Raw genomic sequence first — 26,914 nt, 5'->3', positions numbered from 1 at the left:
TACTATCAATCAAAAAATCCACATTTTAAACTTGGCTACTTCTATTGAATGCTTTTGATTCATCTTTAGAATTATTCCAGAAAAAGCCCCCTCACCTATTCCTATTCAGAAATCAACGGTGAAAGAAGGTTGGAGTTAGGTTAGCTGGTCATACCTTATACATTTAAATGAGCAATTCTTGTACCTATATATTAATATATATTATGTATATAATCTGAATCTCGGAAACGGCTCCAACGATTTTCATAAAATTTAGTATACAGGGGATTTCGGGGGCGATAAATCGATCTAGCTACGATTTATTTTCAGATAATGTTGTTTTATTCGTGTTTTCAATAATCAACTCTTCCCGACATCTATTGGCGAATAATAATACTATTTTTCTTAATTGAGGGCAACTAACCGCTTTATAGACACAACAAGATGGCGTTATAAAAAAAAAAAACCGTCATCATCTAGTAATTTTAAACAGCCGGGATACCGGTAATTATATGGGTTTACATAACGCCCCACTCCAAATAAAGAAGAAACGCTCAAGAACCAAGATTGGGCAAACAGCATGTTAATTAGGCGCTCGTTCGTTTTATTCTATGTATTCGAGTGGACAAATCAACATTCAAGTGCAGTGAATGACGCCTGCTTAAATCATCAGACGGAAATTTCCCAAGGCGGCAAAGCTGGTTTTTAACTTCGTGTTTTAACTTCGTAATCTTATTGGTTAACGAAACCAGCGATGTTAAAAAGTCGTTGATATTTGGGTAGTCCAAAAAGGTAATGATATTATACGATTTATATTTTTTGAAATCGATGATAGAGCTTTAATGTATCTTTTTTTTATTTATTATATCTTTAATCTATTTTTATTATTGCTTGAATGGATACCATGGAGCCCATAGCCATCTACAACGTAAATGCCGCCACCCGCCTTGAGGCACATGACTTCTAAGATCTCATTTGTAACAGTACAACAGCTACCACGCCCTTCAAATCGAAAAGCATTACTGCTTCACGGCAGAAATAGGCAGGGTGGAGGTACCTACACGTGCGGATTCACAAGACGTCCTACCACCAGTAAATGTCTGGTACTAATTAAGATCTGTTGAACAGAAGGCACAACAAATAACTTTGTAATGCTTAAATTACCATTTAATTAACAAATCTTGTAAAATAGAAAGTTTAAGTTTGTTATTTTTTGGTTTGCTAATTTTGTTAATTTGTTTTAGTTGAAAGCTATTTCATACATTTTTAATTCAAACATTGTATGTGACATTTTTCTTTGATGGATTCACTTAGTATCCTCGCCTAGTATCCTCTAGCAAAGCGAACGTAAGCTCCCACCGTGGGTCCAGCCGCTCCCAAATTCCAACAATACGTATCCTCGTTTCTCAACAACACGCGCTTACCTAGTACAATAGTGTTGAAGGTGGGGTCCCACAACAATGGCTAACACGTAATGAAGCGAGAAAAAAGCGAATTTCACGAATAAGCCCATTGTTAGTTGATGTTTCATAATATTTATTAAAAGCGTGAAAATACGCGTAGTGTAATCGGAGACGTAATTCTACGTAAGTTTTTGGGTTACGGAGATGCTCAGTCATCTCACGCATCGTCCGAGACTGATTTGCGGGGTTTGGTGTTATTCTAGACACCGCGCGGCCAAAACCTTGATCAAGTTGAACCTATAGTACTAGTTCCGCATCTGATTCCGCATCCGTCGTTCTAAAGTAATGGATCTTATGTATGCAAGCAGCGGAATTTGTATGAGATAAAACAAAAGTACTGTTTCGAAAGCTTAGTGCCTTAAACTAATAGTATACCGGTACCGGGTACCATGTACCGGGTACGGGGGCGCCCGGTACTCGACTGTCGGTCCGGTATAGTGGCACATCTGACTCCCGTGCGCCACCCACGGTATGTCTCCTCGACGACGTCCTTCGAAATTTTCCCGGGGATGAAATCCCGTCCTATTACCAGGACGGGTATTAGCGAAGGTGGGCTTTCGGCACGCATTATGTGGTACCGTGGGTTTCGTTTAGACGGTGTGGTGAGCTCGATGCAGCTTAGGCGGTATTCGGTTCTGCGGAGTGGGTGCCTCGTGTGCCTTTTTTAAGGCGTAGCCTCCTGGGAGGGATTGGAGAAGGACAAGGACCTAGGTCTTTCTCTTCCCCGTATTTTTCTGTGGAGACTACGCAATCCGACAAGCCGATCTTTTACCCCCCTTGACCGGGTATTGGTAAACGGATTCCCCAGCGTAAAAATAAAGGTTTCTGTCGGCATGAACTTTGTGTTTTGTATGTAGTTTTTTCAAATTGTTTAAGGTTTGTAAATGAGAAATGTGAGAATCTGCATTATATGCAATGTATAATGCGGGATTTTTTTTCCAAAACTTTAGATTCATGTCAATTAAGGACAATTCGATGTGTCATAGATACAGCTATTTTTAGAAGTGTTTCTAATCGCTAATCGCTGCGGCACTATTGATTCTAATTTGTGTATAAAATTGATGTCTAGCCGTCAATTAACCTTGCTAATTGAAGATATACATACGACCCGAATCGAGAACCTACTCTTGAAGTTTTTTTTTTATTTTTTTTTTATTGCTTTTATTGCTTAGATGGGTGGACGAGCTCACAGCCCATCTGGTGTTAAGTGGTTACTGGAGCCCATAGACATTCACAACGTAAATGCGCCACCCACCTTGAGATATAAGTTCCAAGGTCTCAAGTATAGTTAGAACGGCTGCCCCACCCGTCAAACCGAAATGGATTACTGTTTTACGGCAGAAATAGGCAGGGTGGTGGTACCCACCCGCGCGGACTCACAAGAGGTCCTACCACCAGTAATAAGAAGTCCGTTAAAAATAGTTTCATGTGAAGAAGGAACTAGAAAAAAATTATCATACATATTGTTAATCAGTGATCATAGCTTGCTGCTCGTTTTATTTTTAAATCCCTATCAATGATCTTCGAGACTCACGGCCCACCTGATATTAAGCTGGCAACGGAAACCATAGACATAACAGCGTGAATATTGCCAGTGCAATTATCCCACCCATGAAATCTGAATGCAAAACTTAAGCCACGGTGTTCGAATCGACACCAATTTTTCTAATGAAATACGTACTTAACAAATGTTCGCGATTGACTTCCACGGTGAAGGAATTACATCGTGTAATAAAAATAAAAATAAACCATAATTATAATTTGCGTAATTACTGGTGGTTGGGCGTTATGTGGGCCCCCATGGGTAGGTACCACGACCCTGCCTATTTCTGCCGTCAAGCCGTAATGCCTTTCGATTTGAAGGATGTTATAGTCGTTGTACTCTAAAACTGACACTAAGAATTCACGTTACAAGGTGGGTGGCGGCATTTAGGTCGTTGATATTCATGATCTCCGGTAAACACCTAAAACTAGGTGGATCGTGTGCTCGTTTACCCACCTAAGCAAAAAAAAAAAGTTCGCAAATACCTTTAAAGACTGAACACACAATGATCACAGCATTATTTTTTTTATAGATAAAATAAATAATAAAATTGATAATTATTATTAATATTGCACCAATAAAGTGATCATCATTACAAAACATTGATTGATTGACAATAAGTACATGACGTATGTTACTTCAATTATAGATGCAATCGACAGTGCAATAGTAGACAACATCTTGAAATTAAAAAAAGTAAAAATAGTAATTTTATGAAATTGAAATCCAGAATAATACTTTGTCACTAAGTAACAAAATATTGATATCTACCATTATTAGAAAAAAATATATTTAAATAACTAAAACTTGATTACGTTTGATTAATTATGATTAGGTTATATTTAGTTGGAAAATGATCCGCCCCAGATTATTCCTGTATGTTGTATGACAATTAAAAAACACATCTATTTCAAGACTTAAAATTAGTTCAAAATTAAAATTATAATATCACAAAAGAGAAATATTAATTATATAATATGTAAATCTAACGTATATTTAATCTGCTCTGTCCTAGTACTATTTATAAACACATAGAACACGGACTTAAATAAACACTTTCACGTTTCACTTCTGAAGTTTTATAATACTAGAAATATTTATGATCGACAGCAGATAAGAATGCATGAGTGGTTTAATTGTTATAATACGAAGCGACAAAGTTTCTAGAAAGTGCAATAAAAGATGATACGGACGGAATTAGTTAGACATCATTATTTTAATGTTCAGATTAAAATAACTACCAATGAATTTAACTTCATAATGAGTTGGTTAGTCACTATCTGTTACTAACTACGTTTTTAGTTTCACTGAAAGCGACTTGGCGAATTAGTATTGGATATTGTTATAAGTAAACAAATCTCATGGTTAATGGCGGTATTCAAAATGTTACAATCACATAGCGTGAGGTAGCCCGCATTTCAAACGCGGCAGTAAAAATTCTAGAATTAGATTTGATGACTATAGAGATGGTTTTACTGGTGGCCGGGTATCTTGTCAGCCCGCACGGGAAGGTACCATCACTGCGCATTTCTGCCGTGAAGGAAGCGCGTTCCAGTTTGAAGAGTGGGGAAGATCTGCTATACTCTAGAACTGAGACTTAGGTATCATAATACAGAAGTTAGTGGCGTCTTTTACTTTGATATATACACGCGCCCACACGCAATATTAGGCGGTAATTAATTAGCTCGTTCACGAAATAAAAATAGAAAATAAAACTTGATGAGCACTGTCATTTTGCTTAGAGATTTTTTTTAAAAAAATCAATCGCTATACCACTTCCAATACCGACCGCTAAAATAAATAAATGAACGGGAATAAAACAAGAGATGGACAATTAATTCTTCTACATTGGCCACAATTAATAGATGATACTTGTCATGATATCAAATGTCTCCGAACAATACCATAGTCATAAGCAGCTGCGAAAGCTGTAATGTATTCGGAAAAATTGAAACAAAGAAATGAAATGGGTGGTAGGACCTCTTGTGAGTGCGTACGGGTAGGTACCACCATCCCGCCTATTTCTACCGTGAAGCAGTAATGCGTTTCGGTTTGAAGGGTGGGGCAGCCGTTGTAACTATAATTGAGACCTTAGAACTTATATCTCAAGTGGGGTGGCGCATTTACGTTGTAGATGTCTATGGACTCCAGTAACCACTTAACACCAGGTGGGCTGTGAGCTCGTCCACCCATCTAAGCAATAAAAAAAATGAATTGTTTGATTAGATACATGTAGTGGGTATATATAACTATGAATTAATTTTACAGTTTTTATATAACTAGCAATTCAGTTCTTAATTTATTACGTCACAAACGATATTTTGGTCGCAGTATCGAGATCAAAAGTTATTTTAAAACAACGGTTCAACGTCTAATGTTTAATATATAACATTGTTACATAATATATTTTATTACATAATATATCTTTAAGTTTAATTTTTGTGTCACAGCAAGCGAATATGTATTGGCTAAAATATAACCGATCCACGTTTGACTGCGACTGACGCTAAAAACAATATACATATTTATTAAACTACTCCTTTATCACGTTTTTATTTATTTATTGCTTAGATGTTTGGGCGAGCTCACAGCCCACCTGAAGTTAAATGGTTACCGGAGCCCATAGACATCTACAACGTAAATGCCCCACCCACTTTGAGATATAAGTTCTAAGGTCTCAGTATAGTTACAACGGCTGCCCCACCCTTCAAACTGAAACGCAATACTGCTTCTCGGCAGAAAGCCGTGGAAGTAAATCGTAAACATTTGTTAAGTACGTAATTTACTAGAAAAAATGGTACCCGCCTGTGGGATTCGAACACCGGTGCATCGTTAGATACGAATGCACCAGACTTCTTATCCTTTAGGCCACGATGACTTTTAATGATAAAGTATAAGTATTGATGACAAAAACTGGCCCTGAAGTAAAACAGTGGCTGTTCGAAGTTCCATGTATTTTTATACATGGATATATAACCTATTACTGTATAAAATAACGACCATGTTTTTGATATTAAACACCTATTTCAAATTAAAATATCAATTACACAATCACTATGCAGATTCATTCATTCCTTCCTGCCTTCGATCTGGAACTCACGACTGCTTCACACCGGAGACGTGTTCGGATGTGCAGACGTTATTACTTCTAGTACCCAGCAGACGTATGCAAGGTATGGAAGTAACATAGGCAACATCAGGTTGACCTAACTTGCGTATCAACATCTGTAAAAACTTACCAATGGTGGCGCAAAATGTATTAACAGTAATTAGTATCGGTGAAGATCAATCACACTACATATCATTTTTTTTATGAATGAGGGATTACTGGTGGCTCAGAGGCCTTTCTACTTTCACCAGGACAGGTGGGCGAGCAAAGGCTCAGCCAGGAGGGATGGAATTTTCTAACAGCTGACCGAGTGCCTCCAAAGAAGACCTAACAACTCAAGAGCACCTGCTTCGCGAATGAATCTACCGGATCGGAATCGCGAACTACATCTCAATCAGTCTTTAGGTTAATACGAAAGCAACTTTTATATTTCTATTTTTTTCTCCTACCTATTTGTTGTTAGCCTAAGGGGTTATTCCAGCTTCGCGCTGACGATTAGTCCTAGCAAGAGCAGTGCTTCACGGAATCTTTAAATTTCCGGGAAGCTCAATAAACAAGCCTTTTCATCTCATGATGTTGTGGAATGTTTATCGACGAAGGGAACCGAGCGGGTGATATTGCTCGGTAGACCGACGGTCCGTATGTTTTATGCTTTTTTTTTCCTACCTATGCTGGTAGCCTTCAGAAGCTATATCAGCGTTACCCTAGCGTGTAGGTGAGCTCTCGGAGCTCAAACCGGAGGTGTTGCTAATACTAGCCCTAGCAAGAGCAATGATTCGCAGAGTCTACCACCGGATCGGAATCGCGACCCACTGAGAAGACCCGGCGAGAAACTCACTGGGCTGGGTCTACGGATTGAGAATGAGTATTACTAAACAACCAATATCGTCAAGTTGGACTATCGACGTTCCGCTTAGCCGCATACCAACCAAGAACCGTTTTATCTTCCAATCTATATATAAATATCAACCTGTTACGAGATTACCGGAGTTGGTCTGTTTTACTTGCATGTCTTATTGACTTGTCTAACTTCTGCATCACGGGGCATAAATTGGATGCTCAGATGTCGTCTAAAGCTTCTCTCTCATCCCAGATGTGTCTAGTTGCCTAATTTTGATTGGTTCGTTAGCAGTTTAATATGTAACGTATATACGATGAATAACACATTAGTCATCTATGACCACGAAAGGTGTGCAGTATTTGAAACTACAGAAATAATATAATAATAATTAAAACAAAACGCTAGATTAAACCTTGAAAGCACTTCTAAGTATATGTCTATTGGTTTTATCCTACGGTCTTATGAGGTCGCATTCTACTCACCAAGGATTTTGTATGTTAAAGGTGCTAGTGACAGTCTTCGTAGAGCATATACTATAGGGGCAGATGACACATTCCTCGTTTTGCGATGAGGTATAGAATATCGGAATAAATAATTTAGGCGTAATCCTGAGGTTACTGCAGTATTATAAGGCTGATTATCTTCTCGAAGGAACTGGGATGACAATAATGAAAGACCCATTAAAATGCGATAAAGGTCTACTTTTTTTTTTTTTTTTTTTTTTTTCCCTACCTATGCTGATAGCCTTGAGAGGCTATTTCAGCTTCACCCTAACGTGTGTAGGTGAGCTCACGGGGCTCAAACCGGAGAGTTGCTAACACTGACCCTAGCAAGAGCAGTGCTTCGCAGAATCTACCACCGGATCGGAAACGCGACCCACTGAGAAGATCCGGCGAGAAACTCAGTGGGCTGTGTCTAGGGGTTAATTCGCTCGTCGAGCCCTTCGTCGCAAGCGACGGGTTCGACGAGGACGGTGACCGGTGCTTGTGGTGCCTAAAAGCACCGTTAATGGATCGGGAGGATCCGTAATGACGTGCTTTGGGCGACGTCGACTGTTTACCATTCGATCTACAGGATCGGGTATGTAGTTTCCAGCGGCCACGACAAGAGGGTTCTCATGTCGTGCCGCCTTCTCGAAATGGCGCAATGATGCCGACTGTAGATACTTACTGACAGAGTCGAGCTCCAGGTCATCGTGGAGATCCACGTTCCTCAGGAACCATGGTGCTCCGACGGCTATCCTGCAGAATCGGGATTGAATAACCTGGTAAGGTCTACACATGCTGACTAGCATAAGCGACAGTGATTTCTTAGCATCTGGCGGGCCGTATTACCGACAAAGGGAATAAGAAAGGTAAATTTCAAAGCGACCCGAAGACTTCGAAATAGTTTTACAAGTCGTTCAATAACAATGGATTTACACGAAATATATCATATGCCTTACTACAGATTGCCATGGTTGTCACGTGCTCTTGTTCCTGTGGACTCTAGGTAAGTTTCCCTTTAGCCCGTCCGCTCATTTATGGTACTATCAATAGCAAATCGTCGTTGTCAAACCAAAATCTGCTATGTGCACTTTTTGACCTTTTCGTATAGTCCACAGCCCTATCTACCGTATAAAAAAACTGCTATCGTCTATAGCTTTAATATGTACCTATAGCTTTCATTTGATATAGTTCTTAAAAATTCACCTTCATATAAAATTTTATACAAAAATGTTTCTACTCGGTATTTCAAAATAGAGTTTTGCACATAGCAGATTTTGGTTTGACAGCGACGAAACATTAATAGAAAATCTTCTATTTTATCAGTATGAAATATGTTATACCGGATATTCTTTGCGGGCCAGATTTTACGAGAATACGTTTTCTCGTCGAACTTATGATTATTCAGAAATGCGTTCTAAGCTACTTTCCAAGGCCCCGTATGCTGGCTCTCTCTACAGCTACGCTATTAATCTACTTTAACTTTTACTTGTATAACTTAGCGAAAAATCGAATTTCTTCAGACGAATTTTAGATCGTTGTGAAATATCCAACCGTACGTTACAGACAAAACGTTCTAAAAAATTGTTGTAAGAATTTTAACTAAGTCAAATTTCACACCTAGTCACTATATTCGTGTAATTTGAATGAATGCTGAACCCTTGCTGGCCAAGCTTTGGTGGCTTCGTTTCGTATTATTTATTTCTCTTTATTGAATTTAACTTTCTCAACAATGTCATGGGCAAATTTTTGTTTAGGGCACTGTACCAATTCTAAATTGTTGCTTAATAAATAAACAAGATAAATGATAATAGATAGATTTTTTGTTAAAAATACTACATATATTTGTTAGGCATTTATTAGTATAGTAGTAAAGAAAAGACGATATGTTTACATTAAAAACAGACGCTACGATTATTTATTTATGTACATAAAAGCTTTTAAACAGATAAATAGATAACAGAATGTAATATGGATCATTAACGATGATTAGGTGTATATGTATTTTTTCATTATATTCTGTGATTTTCTGTATTAAATGCATCAGAAAGAAACAGAAAACCATTGTCAAACGGCACGAATGCATTATCATTATAATTTTATTGGTTTGTACATTATTTATTTTTCACCCCAAATGACGTCATACAATAAATTTGCAGTCAGCTAAGTTTTTTAAAATTTAAAAACCATTATTTTTACTATATTTTTTTTTTTCCTACCTATGCTGTTTCAGCGTTACCCTAGTATGTACGTGAGCTCTCGAGGGTCAAACCGGATGTGCTAACACTGCTAACACTGGCCCCAGCAATAGCAGTGCTTCGTAGAATCTACCACCAAACGCGACTCACTGAGAAGATCTCAGTCAGATCTTCGAGAAGAAACTCGGCGGGCTGTGTCTATGGGTTAATTTACTCGCCGAGCCCTTCGTCGCAAGTGACGGGTTCGGCGAGAACGGGTGACCGGTGCTTGAGGTACCTAAAAGCACCGTTAATGGATCGGGAGGATCCGTAATGACGTGCTTAGGGCTATTATTACTATAACAGCTGTTTGGCTTCCTAGTCTTCACGTTTTTCTCTTAGATTTTTTTCCCCTACCTATGCTGATAGCCTTGAGAGGTTATATTGCCGTAACCTAACAAGTAGGTGAGATCACGGGGCTCAAACCTGATGACGTTGCTAACACTAACGAGTACACACACATACACACACACTATTTCAACAAAAAAGGTGCTTCAATCTGTAGTCAGTTCTACCTATAGTAAAAATCATATCAAATCATAGATAGGCTGTCTATATATTCAATGAATAAACCAACGGCCATAAACAAGGATTAATGGAACGTACAAATGTTTTTCAAATTTTTTTCTTGTAAAACATTTGATGAATAATAACAGGGTTTTTTTTGTTCAAAATCGACCCGCGGATCTGTATAAATGACGTCATCTGTCTGAGATCAGTCTCGGTACTTAAGCCCGATCCCTCCTGGCTGAGCTTTTGTTCGCCCGCCTGTCCTACCGGGAAGGTCTTGGGCCCACCAGTAATCCTTCCTTCATAAAGAAAAGACCAGTCTCAATAGAAATGTGTAAAAGTTTCCCTACCCTCAAAACTAGAACACATGACTGCTTTATTTAATGCTTAGATGGGTGGACGAACTCACTGGTGTTAAGTGGTTACTGGAACCCATAGGAACCCACATCTACAACGTAAATGCGCCACCCACCTTAAGATATAAGTTCTAAGGTCTCAAGTATAGTTACAACGGCTGCCCCACCCTTCAAACCGAAACGCATTACTGCTTCACGGCAGAAATAGGCAGGGTGGTGGTACCTACCACCAGTGAAGCATAACATTTATATTCAATTCTACAAACATAACGTGCCATGTTTTTTTATTAATTAAACAAAAATACAATTTGGTGAGTTCGAATTTATTACACAATGCTGTTCGTAAGAGTACCTTTTTTTTTTTTTTTTTTTTTTTTTTTTTTTTTTTTTTTTTTTTTTTTTTTTTTAACGCTGGGGAATCCATTTACGGATACCCGGTCGAGGGGGGTAACGAACCGGGTTATGTCGGACTCCGGCGCCTCCTGAGAGGAAGAAGGGGAGAAGAGAAGGGCCGAGGTCCTTCACCTCCCCCAATTTCTCACAGGAGACTACGCCTTGAAAAAGGCGCGCGAAGCACTTGCCCCGCAGAACGACTACCGACTAAACCCCATCGAGCTCCACCACACCGACTACACGAAACTTACGGTACCGCGATGCGCGCCGAAAGTCTCGCCTTAGGCGGTACCCGTACCAATGTTAAGACGGGATCCCATCCCCGGGAAAATCCCGTAGAACCTCGTCTCGGGCGACACACCGTGAGCGGCGCACAGGAGCCACCTTGCACCGCTTCACCACCGGACCAACAGTCGAGTGCCGGGAGCCCCCGCACCCGGCACTCGATAGTCCCTACGAGGGCTGAGCGGCGGCCTCTCGCACGCGCCGTCCACCCCGCCTTCTGCGCTGAGGAGCCGAAGAGGGATCCCATTCTCTTTCGCGCTCCTCAGCCTCACGAAGCGCCATGACCAAGTCACAGAACCCAGCCATGGCCTCCCACGAACTCCGGTCCTCTACCATACGGGCGACGATAGCCCTCAAAGAGAGGTCCTGCCCCAACACCGCGACGAGGTTTCGCCGCGGGTGCTCCCACCGTGGGCACGCTTCTAGCGCGTGCTGAGCGTCATCGTTCGGGTGCCCGCACTGGTGGCAGCCCGGATGTGGCTCCCTTCTGCAGACTCTCCACAGATACCTCCCAAAGCATCCATGCCCCGAAAGGACCTGGGTGAGGCGAAAGGAGAGCTCACCATGTCGCCGGTCCGACCATGCCTCCAGCACAGGCACCAGTGCCTCGAGCGTGCGCTGACGAGTGGCCGAAGTTCGGCCGAGCTCCTCCAACAAGCGCTCTCTCCATTTGGCATACGCCAGACCACGCGCAGCATGCCTCCATCGATCGACAACCGACGGGCCGGGTGTCTGTTCCCGAGTCGAGGACTGTCTTCTCCGTCGGTATGTCGCGGCCAAGATTTCGGCCTCGAGGTCCCACGGTAAGGATCCGGCGAGGGCACAGGCCACATCCTGAGAGATGGTACGGTACCCCTGATGACCCTCACCGCGAGCGCCCGCTGAACTCTGAGCAGCAGAGCCGCGTTTCGCGCGGTAAGTGCGGGCGACCACACGGGAGCACCGTACAGGGCCATACTACGCACCACCCCCAGGTACAGTCGCCGGATACCGGCGCTGCATCCACCGGTGTTGGGAAGAAGACGGGTCAGCGCACCCGCCGTCCCCATCAGCCTTGGAACCAGCATTTTGAAATGGTGGTCGAATCTCCATTTGCTGTCCAACACAAGGCCCAAATACTTGAGCTTTGGCTGGACAGCAATGGTGACACCACCGACTACGAGATTCGCGCCTTGAGGCGGCCCCTCCCGAGCCGAGTGGAAGCACACTGCTTCGGATTTATGAAGGGCCACCTCGAGGCCGAGTCTCTTTATTCGACTCACCACAGTCGCTACACCTGCTACAGCCAGGATGGCTGCTGACCGGTAGTCGTCTCCGCGGGCCGTCACCAGCGTGTCGTCAGCGTAGCAAACCACTTCGACGCCACGCAGGTTAGCCCCACGGAGGACCCAGTCGAAGCCTATATCCCACAGGAGCGGACCCAGTACCGACCCCTGTGGAACCCCCCGCGACACTGTTTTCCGTCCCCACCCACTCCGCTCGGGGAAGACTACAGCCCGCCCTGAGAGATAATCTTCGATCAGATTGCGGAGACCGGTAGGCACGCGGTGAAATCGTAATGACTCCATGATCGTACTCCAGGGGATCGTGTTGAAAGCGTTGGCTATATCGATTGACATAGCCAATAGCACGCCCCCCCCAGAGCACGCCTGGTCGGTGAGGTCACGGACGCGCAAGACCGCGTCCACGGTCGACCGACCTCTCCGGAAGCCAAATTGGTTGGACGCTAGATTCGGCCCAATATTCTCCAGGTGCTGAACAAGACGCCCGGCAACGATACGCTCAAGGAGCTTACCGGCCTCGTCCAACACGACTATCGGGCGATACCCGGAGGGCTCATCTCTAGGGCGACCGTCCTTCGGGATGAGCACCAGCCGGCCCGTACGCCACGGCTCCGGGAACCTGCCCTCTCGGAGGCACTTGCTAAAAAGCCTTCGAAGTGCAGGTCCCAAACCATCTTCGGTTAGGGCGAGAGCCCATGCCCTGCTCGACAGACCGTCGGGGCCGGGCGCCGTGCGCTTCGAGCGCATCTTCGCCACCACCGCCTTGAATTCCGCCTGGGACACACCTTCCAGCTCTCCGCCGTCAGCGACCTGCACCGTTGCCATTACAGGAGGGACGAAAGCCGTTCCGGATGAGTCCGGAAATAGACACCCGACCACCCGGTGCAAAGTCTCGGGTGGCAGTGTGCTGGTCGTAGGGGGAGCCCAAGGTCGAAGCGCATTGCGCGCCAGCCTGTAGGGCCGCCCCCATGGATCGCGATCGAGCGAGGCGAGTAGATCGTTCCAGGCGGCTTCCTTTGCCATTCTGATGGCCACGCAAAGGGCCCTCACCGCTGTCCTGTACACTACGTAAAGGCGGTCTTGCTCCTCCGGGTCTCGATGCGTCCTTCGACGTCGGCTCCGTTGGTACGCACGACGACTGACGTTGCACGACTGGCGCAGGTTGGCGATTTCCTCAGTCCACCAATGTACGCGGCGCTTAGGGGCGAGAGCTCTGATGCGGGGCATGGCGGCATCACACACCCGCGACATGGCCTCGCGCATACGTTCCGCCCCCACGCGTACGTCCATCGGCTCGCCAAGTGAGTCGAGGCGCCACGCCTGGACGACAGCCGCCTCGTGCAGCCGCTCGACATCTAGGCGCTTCTGGGCCCAACGAGGACCCTCCGCGCCTCCACCGAAGAATGAAGACGTTGACACCGCTCCTGGGGCCACAACGATGCTGAAACGGATGTAGCGGTGGTCGGAAAGCGTCTCCTCACCAACCATCACCGCCCAACCGCGGATGCGACACGCGACGTCCGGCGATGCGAACGTGACATCCACCACGGACCCGCCTAAACGTCTCACGCATGTGAATTCCGTGCCGCGGTTGAGTATGACGAGACCGCTTTCGACCAGCCACTCCTCCACCGCCCTTCCTCTGGGGCACGTCCTCGAGGAACCCCAAGCCGATGATTTGGCATTGAGGTCTCCGAGAACAAGCAACTGCCGGGAGTGCGACCTCCTGGTGACGCGGCTGAGCTCAAGGAGGAGGCCTTCAAACTCAGCAAGCGTCCTGTTGGGGGAGAAGTATACTCCCACCACGATCATCTCGGCCCAGAGGACGGCGACGAAGCTGCGACCCCTCTCAACGACGGCGAACTCGGGCGGAGCGCCCACACAACCACGACGGATAATGGCAACCCGGCCGTCAAGGTCAGCTGCCCAATCGGGACCCGTAAGGACCCGGTATGGCTCTGCAACCACCGCAAGGTGGGTCAATCCCTCCACCATGCTCTGAAACAAAAGGTCTTGAGCCCTGGCGGAGTGATTGAGATTCCCCTGGAGAACACGAAGGACGTCTGTCATGACTGGGCGTCCATCGGTGTCGCCGAGGCCATACCGGGCCGACTCCGCGCGCTCTCAAGCGTGGCGAAATCCTGTCGTCGTTGTCTCTGTCTCGGGGGCTTGGCGCAAGCCTTGCCCCCGGAGACGTGGTCCGCCGGTCTGCCAGCAGAGACACAAACGGTGCAGTGCGGCGCCAACGAGCAGCCAGAAGCCACGTGACCGGCCTGGCCGCACCGGTAGCAATCCCGGCTGCGGTCAACTGACGACGGGCAACGTGCGCTCACGTGGCCCAGCTCGTGGCACCGAAAGCACTGCAGCCTCCTGGCCTCCAACAAATGAGCGCGGAGTACGCTCCAGCCAATCCTCAGCTTGGGGACTGCTGCGATTTTCGCAGCTGTTGAGACCGGGCATCGAACTAAGACTTGGCCCATCCCGCCTGGACTGGACTTTATTTCCCCGACCTTGATACTCTCAGACGGGCACCCCCCGATTTTGGCGAGCTCATCGGTGATCTCCTCACGCGACACCGAGTCGTCGAGGCCACTGATGCGCATCGCTGCAGTCACCGATGGCCTGGAGATTTCGACGCCCTCCGCGGGCAGAATTTCTTTCAGCCTATTCGCCAGGAGATCAGCCTTCTCCACTTGATCGCCTCCATCTACCACCAGGACCTTGGCACCAGTTAAAGAGGACCGAATCCTCTGGACCGGGATGCCTAACGATTCTAGGTCGATCTTTGCCCTCGCTTCCGCAAGGACGGACCGATATGTAAGGCCGCGGCTTGCGGCTTCTGGCTGTAGTTTTAATACCACAGCCTGAGAACGCGGAGCTCGAAGCCGCTTCTTCGTCCTCTTCTTTGAAGACGGTGCTTTCTCCTCCGGTGGAACAGCTGCGGCTGTTCTCACGACCTTCCCCCTTGACTTAGCATCCCTACGGGTGACCGTGGACCAGCTTTCGGTTAAAACAACTGGAGCCGGAGGGAAGGCACCCAGTTCGGACAGGGGTGCTAGCACCGTGGTCTTACGTCTAGGGCCTTGTGTCTTCTTATTCGCGGAGGGCGGCAATGCTGCTTGTACCGATGTTGATTCCAGCGTAGCATCAACGATGAGAGGAGGGTCTGGCGATTTCTCACAGGTCTTCCGTCTATCCGCCGCCAAGGGTGGCCTGATGCGAGGCTCCGGGGGCAGCCGCATCTCCAGACTCGCAAAGCGAGCGTCAAGCATGGTGCCGACGGCACGCATAATGCGTTGGACACGTAGCTCCTCCTGGTCCTCTGTCGTGTTGCTTGAAGCTGGGGCTGGGGTTTCGACTGGGTTGGACAACGTCAAAGCCCGTGAGATGCGCGCCAGCTCCTTGCGTACCTCCTGCAGCTCCTGTCGGAGCTGTAAAATCTCCTCCTGCTGACCGGCGTTTACCGCTCGCAGCCTTTCCGTCTCTTGGGCCGCGGGACGGTTCGCCAGCTCTTCTGTGACCTCCATTATTGTCACCGCCAATTCCTTTAGGGCACGTTGATACGTACTCTTCAGGTTGCCGGGCTTACTGCATACCTTCAGGGCCATCGCAGCACTCTCCTTCAGACGACACTCAGGATCCTTTTTAGAGCTCCCTTCCGTGGCTTTTGCGCTTCTTACTTCGCGCATACTACTCATGCTACCGGTGGCCTTTATCTCAGAGCGCTGAGTTTTAAGACACGTCTGTTTGTCCACAGTCAGACCAGTGGTCGGCAGACGACCACGCCCTCTCTTTGATTGCGGCATGACACCACCTTTGCCAGTAGAGGCTGCTCCGTCAGAGCCGGAACTGCTTCCAAGCTCGTCACTACTGATCGTCAGTACTCTTTTTCGCTGTCTGCGTGTCGGCGAAGAGCGGGCCGACGAATGGGCCGACCCAGCTGTGGCCATGCTATCGTCCGACACGAGAGCGGTTCCGGACGATCTCCCTTCACTGTCCTTAACGGACCCTATAGCTACTACGTCCTTCGCGGACTCGTTCTTCCTACTTATGTCCTTCAAGGACTCTGCTCCTTTTTTGACGCCGTCCTTCCCGGACCTTATCTCAGTGCAGTTTGTGCCCCCCCCAGAATACGAGGGGCTGCGCACTACCGACGAGTCGGTAGTACGGAGGGATTCTCCCGCTTGGCGGGTACCCTCCTGGGGTATTACTCTTTGCAAACTGGACATCTTCATTGGTTTCCCTTTGTTTTTTGCCCGGGGTGCGGTCCCCTGGGACACCCTAGCGACCGGTCGCCCACCGGCCATGCATCCTCTCACCGGGTGTCAAAGCTTAGGATTAGGATTGAAATGAAAAGAAGAAGAAAATAAAACAAATAAAACCAAAAATAAAAACCAAAGGCGAAGAAAGACAGGATAGAGAATAACACAAAATGATAAACCAAACAGTAAAACGAAGAAAGTTACAGATTACAAATCAAAATATAAATAAAACAAATGAAGATAACAAAAAGACAGTAAATAAATTAACGAAATAATCAAAAGGAAAAGAATAAAAGGTGGAGGCCCACGCATCTCCAGGAGGACCACCCTTCAACAAGTGAAGGGGGAGGAGAGCTTGGAACCCCCGGAGCTGGTTTTGGTCCACGTCGTTCGGTCTCTCTCGTTGTAACAGAACGAGAGAGACCGGACGATACCCCTGGGAATAGAGCCCAGAGGCCCGTTATCCGCCACCTACGGACGCGCCCGGTAGAAGTCCAGCAACTCCCGCGGGTTCGTAAGAGTACCTAGCGGATCATTACCGGGTCAAGCAGAGATGGCCTCACGGATAAACGGCGCACGGTCGATAATTGTCATAATTACTGTGATGTTCAAACGACCTTCAACTTTAGTGTTTGTTGATTTAAGTTTACATTCGACTATGGTGTTTTGGGTTCTACGATAATTTGACACGAGTTCGAGAAGCTGTTTGCGATGTTGTTTTGGCTCATTAGTATTTTATGACGTCACGCGTCAGTTAATAACAAGCTCGATATTCGTATTGTTTATATTCGAAGTGGGATCTATGTAATAAATAGTGTTTACTTCGATCAATTATTTTCCAAGTTTACCAAGTTACAAATTAACTTTTCTTATGTGTTGGATGCGGAAGGCGGAGGATCGCATTATGTGGAAGGCATTGGGGAAGGCCTATGTCCAGCAGTGGGCAGAGAAAGGTTGATGATGATGATGATGATGATGACGTGTACAACACATATTACGAACGTACAAACATGTGTTTTTTAATATGAACTTCAGAAATAAACACGTTCTATTTAAAATTTTAAATGAGATTCTTAATTTACATTGTGTTTGAAACGATGCGAATTTATTATAACTAGAGGTCCCGCAGTAGTCGAAATTCGACTATAACTAATAGGAATTGTCAGTTTGTACACTATTGTAATTGTATTTTATACCTCTATAATCACAAATTTCGCCAAGACTACACTATAAAAAATATTAATAAAGACAAACAATATTTAATCTATTCTCAACTTGACCACAGACGTGAAGAACAAAATGTTGACAATAAATAGTATGCATGCGTGTGTGCGTCAAATACATGGTATGTAGTGTGTGTAGGGTTTTCTTTATTGATTTAATGCATCCTTAATGCATTATTTTAAAAAAATATTAGCATTGTGCACTTCTTCTCTATATTCTCTATAAGTGTGGAAAATTTCATACTCCTCCGTCCGCGCAATTTTCGTAAAAAGGGATAAAAAGTTTTTGCTTCACGTATTAATATATAGATAGGAGTAACATTATCTTATTATCGTACTTGTTAACTGTTACCATGGCAACTGGAAATTAGCCCAGACATCACAAAAACATAAAGAGGTCTGTTTTTGGCGAAGATTACTTTTTAGGGGTCCGTGGGCGATCTGTTAGCTTTTCTAATGTTCTCGATAGTGAGATCATAATATTTGAGATAATAATGTTTAAGAAATGATCACAAAAACTGTTAAGCTTTACGAGCTTAGAACCAATTAAAGTTTGAAATATTCATTCTGAAATGTCAAAGAAGATAGTTCCATTGTAATTATAATGTATACAAATTTAAAATAAAAATTTCTTTGCAAGTATCAGGTAGAAGAAAAAATAATAATTTCAAATTATCGTCGAGACCTGAAATTTGTTGCAGCTTTGTGTACCGGATTAAGCATAATAAAATGACTGCTTAAGTTTTAATCGAAAACTTCTAAAAGATTTTTGCAAGGTTAGAAACCTCTACTTCACAAACAATCAAAAACAAGATGGAGAAATAAATAAAATAAAACACCTATTAAATTATAACAGCATATGAAAGTTTTGTAAAGCTATTACTTAAGTTCGGTAGGTCTATTGTGACATAAAATTACACATTTTGATATCATTCCATCTATATCAATGCATACCTCAGTAACGAAAACATGGCAATGAACTTTCATAACTATTTCTTGAATAAGAAAAAAAAAACAGATAAAAATCAAACAAAAAAATCTCGCAACTACGAATCTACGACACAAACTTTTTAATGAACGTGAGAATTAAAATCACGTTGTATACAAATTACGTAATTAGCTTCAAATAGAATTAAAAAAAGAACAAAACCATGAAGACTCACCGGGTCAACGCGAGTCAAATATCCACTTTATCCGACACTAGAGCACCCTGTAGATTCACATAAACACTAACGGAACACTCTGTATGCAAAAAAATCGGATTGGACGACGGCTATTGGCCGGTTCGAATTGAACGTTCGAATTTTGAAAATTTACCGTTACACGAGTTCCTTCGGTGGAGGCTTGACGCGTACTGAGTCAGCTTCTCGAATGAGTGGGACACGTCCGTTCACACTGTCAACTTAATTAATACTTACCAATTTCGGTGTTAAGGCTCTCGGTATAAATGTTCATTTTGAATAGCAACGCGTGTCGTTATGACGATTGGGAATGCGAGATTAATACATTGCCACCTCGATCGCCTTCACATGCGCACGAGATATAATTTTTTGCAGTCCTAAATCGTTTTAATACTTGGCTTCGTAATAATATTTTTGTTAACTATGTTAATTATTATTTCTTTGCCGAGGCTTCGGTAGAAATAAAAAAGAAAACCCGCCAATATTTTATTGATAAAAATAAATAAGTCTTATATTGTTTCAACATTTTATTTCTAGACAGACATACTTTTATGATTCGAATGTGTCTGTCATCATTTTCTTAAATAGAAGAGTAATGATTTGCGCGCGTTGAAGTCTTTGCAATGGATAAGACAGACTGCCAAAAAATAAATTATCACGATAAATCTTTACATGTGAGTTTTGTATTCAGGTAAACGATTTAAGTAGTTTTTGTGTATGTTTTTTTTTAATTGTCGCTGGGGCGCGTCATTTATGGGAGAATTGATTTTATTGGTGGTACGACGCCTTGTGATCCCGCACGGATAAATAACCACTACCCTGTTTATTTCTGCCAGCAGTAATGCTTTCAGGTTCGAAGGGTGGAATAGTTACACTATACAATTGAGATTTAGATCTTATGACTCATGGTAGGTGGCGGCAATTTTCAAACAACAATTTAAAAAAATACCCCGTTTTGGTTGCATATCTACATATTGGATCGCAGTCCACTTGCTAGGAAAAGAGCATATCCCCATGATAAAAGTAACTACTGAATAACAACAATGCGCTTCGAGCTATCTCTTACACCGGCTGTACACGCTTGTCGAGACACTACGAGACAGGTCAAGGATGAGTGTGTACATGGCACCCTTTTTTTTTGTTTTTTTCCTACCTATGCTGATAGCCTTGAGAGGCTATATCAGCGTTACCTTAGCGTGTAGGTGAGCTCTCGGAGCTCAAACCGAAGGTGATGCTAACACTGGTCCTAGCAAGAGCAGTGCTTTGCAGAATCTACCACAGGATCGGAAACGCGACCCACTGAGAAGATCCGGCGAGAAACTTAGTGGGCTGTGTCTATGGGTTAAGTTACTCGCCGAGCCCTTCGTCGCAAGCGTTGGGTTCGGCGAGGATGGTGGCGGAGTGTTAGCAACACTCCGGTTTGAGCCCCGTGAGCTCTCCTACACGTTAGGGTGAAGCTGAAATAGCCTTTCAAGGCTATCAGCATACGTAGGAAATAGAATGTTCCACAGTTACAAAGGCACATAAAAAAATATTAGCATTTAAATTCTGTTTAGTACGAACTCAGTTTAACAATATTTGATTTTGCCTTAACAAAAATTAACACGTAATCAATTTGGTTACTCGTTTGAGTTACATGAAAAGTTAAAAAACTTTCCGTTCTATGAATTGTATGAACGATTCTTAAGAATGATGTCACGAGTTCGGACATCTCTCGAGGTGTGTTCATCTGATGGCTTTCGTTCATATTTGTACGTCATACATTGCGTCTTTGTGATTTTAATATTGATATAAAAGCGTTGCCGATTGCAGCAGCCCTTTTTTTCCTACCTAATCTGATAGCCTTGAGAGGCTATATGAGCGTTACCTTAGCGTGTAGGTCAGCTCTAGGGGCTCAAACCGAAGGTGATGCTAACATAGGCCCTATCAAGAGCAGCGCTTCGCAGAATATACCACCGGATCGGAAACGCAACCCACTGAGAAGATCCGGCGAGAAAATCAGTGGGCTGCGTCGATGGGTTAATAGGTGCTTACAAAGCATAGTAATAACTACCATACTCTATTCCAATTACGATATTTTTTTTTTATTGCCTAGATCTGTGGACGAGCTCACAGCCCACCTGGTGTTAAGAGGTTACTGGAGCCCATAGACATCTACAACGTAAATGCGCCACACACCTTGAGATATAGTTCTTAACCAATTTTTACGATTGACTTCCACGCTGATGTTCCTTCACATCGTCTAATAAAAATCAAATCCGCAAAATTATAATTTGCGTAATTACTGGTGGTAGGACCTCTTGTGAGTCCGCGCAGGTAGGTACCACTACCCTGCCTATTTCTGCCGTGAAGCAGTAATGCGTTTCGGTTTGAAGGGTGGGGCAGCCGTTGTAACTATACTGAGACCTTAGAACTCATATTTCAAGGTGGTTGGTGGCATTTACGTTCTGCATGTCTATGGGCTCCGGTAACCACTTAGCACCAGGTGGGCTGTGAGCTCGTCCACCAATCAGTGCAATAAAAAAAAAAGATTATTGAAATAGTACATATTTTTAACAAACAGTCGTATTGATTGATAATATTGGTTAATTGGTAATAAAATAATAATAAACACAAGACCATGCACAATTCTATCTATTTCCCAAATACCATTGTGATTAATAGCCCGCAATGGACCACGTATTGTTTATTTAAATCGAGCACTGACGTTACCCAGTAAACCCTGACCGTTCAACGTTTGGTTAAGCAAATAAAAAAACATCCTTAAAGGAGCTCGTTCTGAACTTGTATGGGTAAAGCATCGCGGCGATCCGACCCGGTTTTTCAACGGACAAAGTAATCGAAATCCGAAGACAGGTTGATGAAAATAAATCTTTAAATCGTTCGCGGTTTTTTTTTTTGCCATTATATGCAGAGGAGCATACGGTCCACTTGACGGTGAATGATTACCGTCGCCTATGGACATCAGCAATGCCAGGAGCAGGGTCAAGCCGCTGCCTACCGTGAATAGTTATTTAGATATAACCTACAACGTGGAGTTTTCTAAACGTCAGAAATAATATATATAAAATGTATAAAAAAAAACCCAAGACCAAATCGTAAAAGTGGCTTTATATCTACGACTTTTGATACTTTTTTTTTTTATTGCTAGATGTGTGGACGATTTCACAGCCTACCTAGTGTTAAGTGGTTACTGGAACCCATAGACATCTACAACGAAATGCGCCACACACCTTGAGATATAAGTTCTAAGGTCTCGGTATAGTTACAATGGCTGCCCCACCCTTCAAACCCAAACGCATTACTGTTTTACGGCAGAGATAGGCAGGGTGGTGGTACCTACCCGTGCGGACTCACAAGAGGTCCTACCACCAGTAAAAAAGTGATATATACGACTTCGGAAAAACGAAGAAATTACTATGATTTTTTATATTAAAAAACAGGCTGCAATCAAGTTCATTGTTCAGCTGACATTAGCGGTGCTATAAACACAATAATGTAAAATCAATACAAAGGCTGCTGTACCAAAGAAATCAAAATGCTTATTTACAAGTTTTATTACAAGGGGGACGCTCTTGAAAGAGACCTGCAATTCGCAATGCTGAAGAAGAAGGGAAGAAAGGAGAGACTGAATAAATAATTGTTGCCTGTTTTATATAATAAAGCGACTTCGTTGTGTTATAAATCAAACTAGAGGTCCCGCAGTAGTCGAAAATCGACTATAATTAATTGGAATTGTAAGTTTGTACACTATTATGATTGTATTTTATACAAATTTCGCTAAGACTACACTATAAAAAATATGAATAAAGACAAAAAATATTTAATCTATTCTCAATTGGACAACAGACGCCAAGAACAAAAGTTAGACAATAAATAGTATGCATGCGTGTGTGCGTCAAATACATGGTATGTAGTGTGTGTAATGTTTTCTTTTGATTTAATGTATCTTTTATGCATTATTTTAAAAAAATATTAGCATTGTGCACTTTTTCTCTATATTCTCTATAAGTGTGGAAAATTTCATACTCCTCCGTCCGCGCAATTTTCGTAAAAAGGGATACAAAGTTTTTGCTTCACGTATTAATATATAGATTAGTAGCGTTGTACTGTTTTTAACATACTTATGTTATCTTGGTATGTTTGTTTGTAACGGAATCTTTGAACGTCATTAATATGTATGTAACAGACATTATTAGCATTTATTTTATTTTATTTATTTATTTCATTTACTTCAGATATTGCATCCATATTACATTCATTAACATTTCATAATAATATAGTATACCAGAATTAAATAAAAACAATAACTACAGTCTCGGAATAGAACAAAAGCAATAATAATAATAATATCACAAAAAGTTTAAGAATAATAACAAAACAAAAACTCAAAATTAATGTCAAAACCACTTTACCCTAAAGGCTGGTTTGGATCCAGAGCGCTCAACATGCACACGTGTCCGGTGTTGCATTATTAGGCAGTCCAGATTATTGGCAGTATTATTAGGACATTTGATTGACTTGAAAATTTGCACAAGCATCAAGAACCGATCACAGTATAAAATATTATAACTTCGCTCTATTATCTTAATCAGTATGAACAAGATAAAAAAAGGAGATTATTTGTGAGTTCGGTTTGTTACTTAAGCGTATTTTTTTAGTTGTTAAGCTACATCTGTTACATATGTAACTACGTGAATCCATTCCGAGCTTAACTTTGATACGATATCGTTGGTTTGAAGAGTAGTAGTCGATAGTCTACTGACATTAATTTTTAGATTTAGTACTGTGTGCCATAATGTTGCGCCTTAAGGAAATTGTGAGCAAATATTCTTAGAATGGCTCCGAGAAAGTTTATTCAACTCATACATTTTTTTGACTATATAAGTACCGACGCATTTACGTTCATTTTATATTACTACGAATAGGTTATTGGTATCCTTAATATAATATGCTTTACGTATTGTATTAATGGCGGACAAATTCATGAACAATTTAGTGTTAAGAAGTTAGGTTACAAGAAAATGTTCGTTAGAAAAAAAAAAGAAATTAAATACAATTAGTATTTATAAAAATTAAGCATTTACTTAACTTTGTTTTAAAAATTTGGAGTATCTTACTGACTCTAAGGTCGAAGAAAGACTCTATTGTCCATATCCTGGTATTGTTACACTGTAATTCGATCGAGCAAAATATTTCTTTGTGAGAGCATAGAACATCTGGTAGGATCTCTTGTAAGCACGCGCGGGTAGGTACCACCACCCTGCCTATTTCTACCGTGAAGCAGTAGATGGTTTTTTTTCTTTTTTTTATTGCTTAGATGGGTGGAAGAGCTCACAGCCCACCTGATGTTAAGTGGTTACTGGAGCCCATAGACATCCACAACGTAAATGCGCCACCCACCTTGACATATAAGTTCTAAGATCTCAAGTATAGTTACAACGGCTGCCCTACCCTTCAAACCGAAACGCATTACTGCTTCACGGCAGAAATAGGCAGGGTGGTGGTACCCACCCGCGCGGACTCTCAAGAGGTCCTACCACCAGTAATTACGCAAATTATAATTTTTCGGGTTTCACTTTTATTACACGATTCCTTCACCGTGGAAGTCAATCTTGAACATTTGTGCAGTACGTATTTCATTAGAAAAATTGGTACCCGCCTGCGGGATTCGAACACCGGTGCATCGCTTCAACACGAATGCACCGAACGTCTTATCTTTTAGGCCACGACGACTTCAAAATGTCTATGGGCTCCAGTAACCACTTAACCCCAGGTGGGCTGTGAGCTCGTCCACCCATCTAAGCGATAAAAAAAACATCATCGTCGAGTTTCGATCGGAGTATTCGAGAAATCAAACATTCATAAACACGTTTATGTATTGGCGAGATCGCGACAGGCGGACGTTGGAGGTCGCCAGACAACATTCCACTTCGGTGATTATTTTTAGCAGTTTGATAATACAACGGTATGGTCTTTGTTTATGTATATATAAAAAAACAGCATTTTTTCCATTATGAATGTCTAATTTTTTTCTCCGACCGTCTTGGGAATTATAATAAAATAAAATAAATATTGTTTTGTTTAACAGTTTTGTTTGTAGGCAGCGGCTTGGCCCTGCCCCTGGCATTGCTGAAGTCCATGAGCGACGGTAACCACTCACCATCAGGTAGGCCGTATGCTCGTCTGCCTACAAGAGCAATAAAAAAAAAAAATATCGCGTGTTAATTGACATTTTTTATTGTGAACAACGGTTGGGCGATTTATACCAAACAGCCTACTTCAATGGCGATGACGTTATGGCGGTAACCATCACAGAACACGAGATATTTGACAGATGCCTGAATCACGCTTACGACATTTTCAAGATAAGCTTGTATATAATATAGTTTTAGGTATACAAGTTCCGACAATAACACACGGATAGGGCCGACTACTTCGGAAACGCCTCTTGGACTTCATTACCGAAAATAATTATTAACCGATGAGCAGTTTGGGTTCTGCGCCATGCACTCGTAAAGTTAAGTAAACTAGAGGTCCCGCAGTAGTCGAAATTCGACTATAATGAATTGGAATTGTAAGCTTGTACACTGTTATGATTGTGTTTTATACTTCTATAGTCACAAATTTCGCCAAGACTACACTATAAAAAATATTAACAAAGACAAACAATATTTAATTTATTCTCAATTTAACCACAGACGTCAGGAACAAAATATGCGTGTGTGCGTCAAATACATGGTATGTAGTGTGTGTAATGTTTTTTTTATTGATTTAGTGTATCTTTTATGCATTATTTTAAAAAAATATTAGCATTGTACACTTCTTCTCTAAATTCTCTATTAGTGAGGAAAATTTCATACTCCTCCGTCCGCGTAATTTTCGTAAAAAGGGATACAAAGTTTTTGCTTCACGTATTAATATAAAGTTAAGTAAATTAACCTATAGACACAGCCCGCTGAGTTTCTCGCCGGATCTTCTCAGTGGGTCGCGTTTCCGATCCGGCGGTAGATTTTGCGAAGCTCTTGCTAGGGCCAGTGTTAGCAACACCCCCGGTTTGATCCCCGAGAGCTCACCTACACGCTAGGGTAACGTTGATATAGCTTCTCAAGGCTATCAGCATAAGGATGAGACAAAAAACATACGGACCGTCGGTCTACCGAGCAATATAACCCGGAAGATCTTTCCCTTTGTCTTTACGCATTCCACAACGTCATGAGATGAAAAGGGCTTGTTTATTGAGCTATCAGGAAATTTAAAGCTATCTAGCTAATTAGTTTTTTATATTTCAATTTCAAAATTTCATACTATTATAAAAGTATTTGTTTTATTAGTAATATAGAAGTTGAAATCAATAATTATAATGAAATAGTTTAAGGATTTAATTAATATGCATTGTGTTCACTTTCATAATGAGCTATGAACCGGAAGAGAGAGTGCTTTTTCCTATTTATTACACAAGTGTATGAATGATCTCACGATTTACCCGTTGTTCAGTTGTTAATAGAGTCCGTGGATATTATATAAACGCACCACATTGAGGCGTGAGGTCGAATTTCTAATTATATTGTATATGTATCTGGAGAGTACTTAGCGGCAGGCAAAGTCTTGACTCTTTAATCTTGTCGAGTCTTAACGAGTCTTGACTGTGCCCCTGACATTGCTAATGTCCATGAGTGACGCCTTATGCTCACCTGCCCCTAAAGGTAATGAAAAAAAGCCTTTCAAATCGGAACGCATATCTGCTTCGCCACAAAAATAGTT

The 26,914-nt window shown here is 42.8% G+C and overlaps 1 protein-coding gene across 1 annotated transcript in view; it reads right to left on the bottom strand.

Moving 5' to 3' along the window:
- Positions 1-19,324, bottom strand: part of LOC114242749 (uncharacterized) — a 99,095-nt gene extending 79,771 nt beyond the window's left edge. Inside the window, exon 1 of the mRNA XM_028174014.2 lies at positions 19,133-19,324. The gene's annotated coding sequence lies outside the window, so the exon portion shown is untranslated. The remainder of the gene's footprint in view (positions 1-19,132) is intronic.
- Between the last annotated feature and the right edge of the window lie 7,590 nt (positions 19,325-26,914).

This window comes from Bombyx mandarina, chromosome A1 (assembly GCF_030267445.1).
Source record: "Bombyx mandarina strain Sakado chromosome A1, ASM3026744v2".
Lineage (NCBI taxonomy): Eukaryota > Metazoa > Arthropoda > Insecta > Lepidoptera > Bombycidae > Bombyx > Bombyx mandarina.
This window is presented reverse-complemented; position numbering and strand designations above follow the sequence as displayed.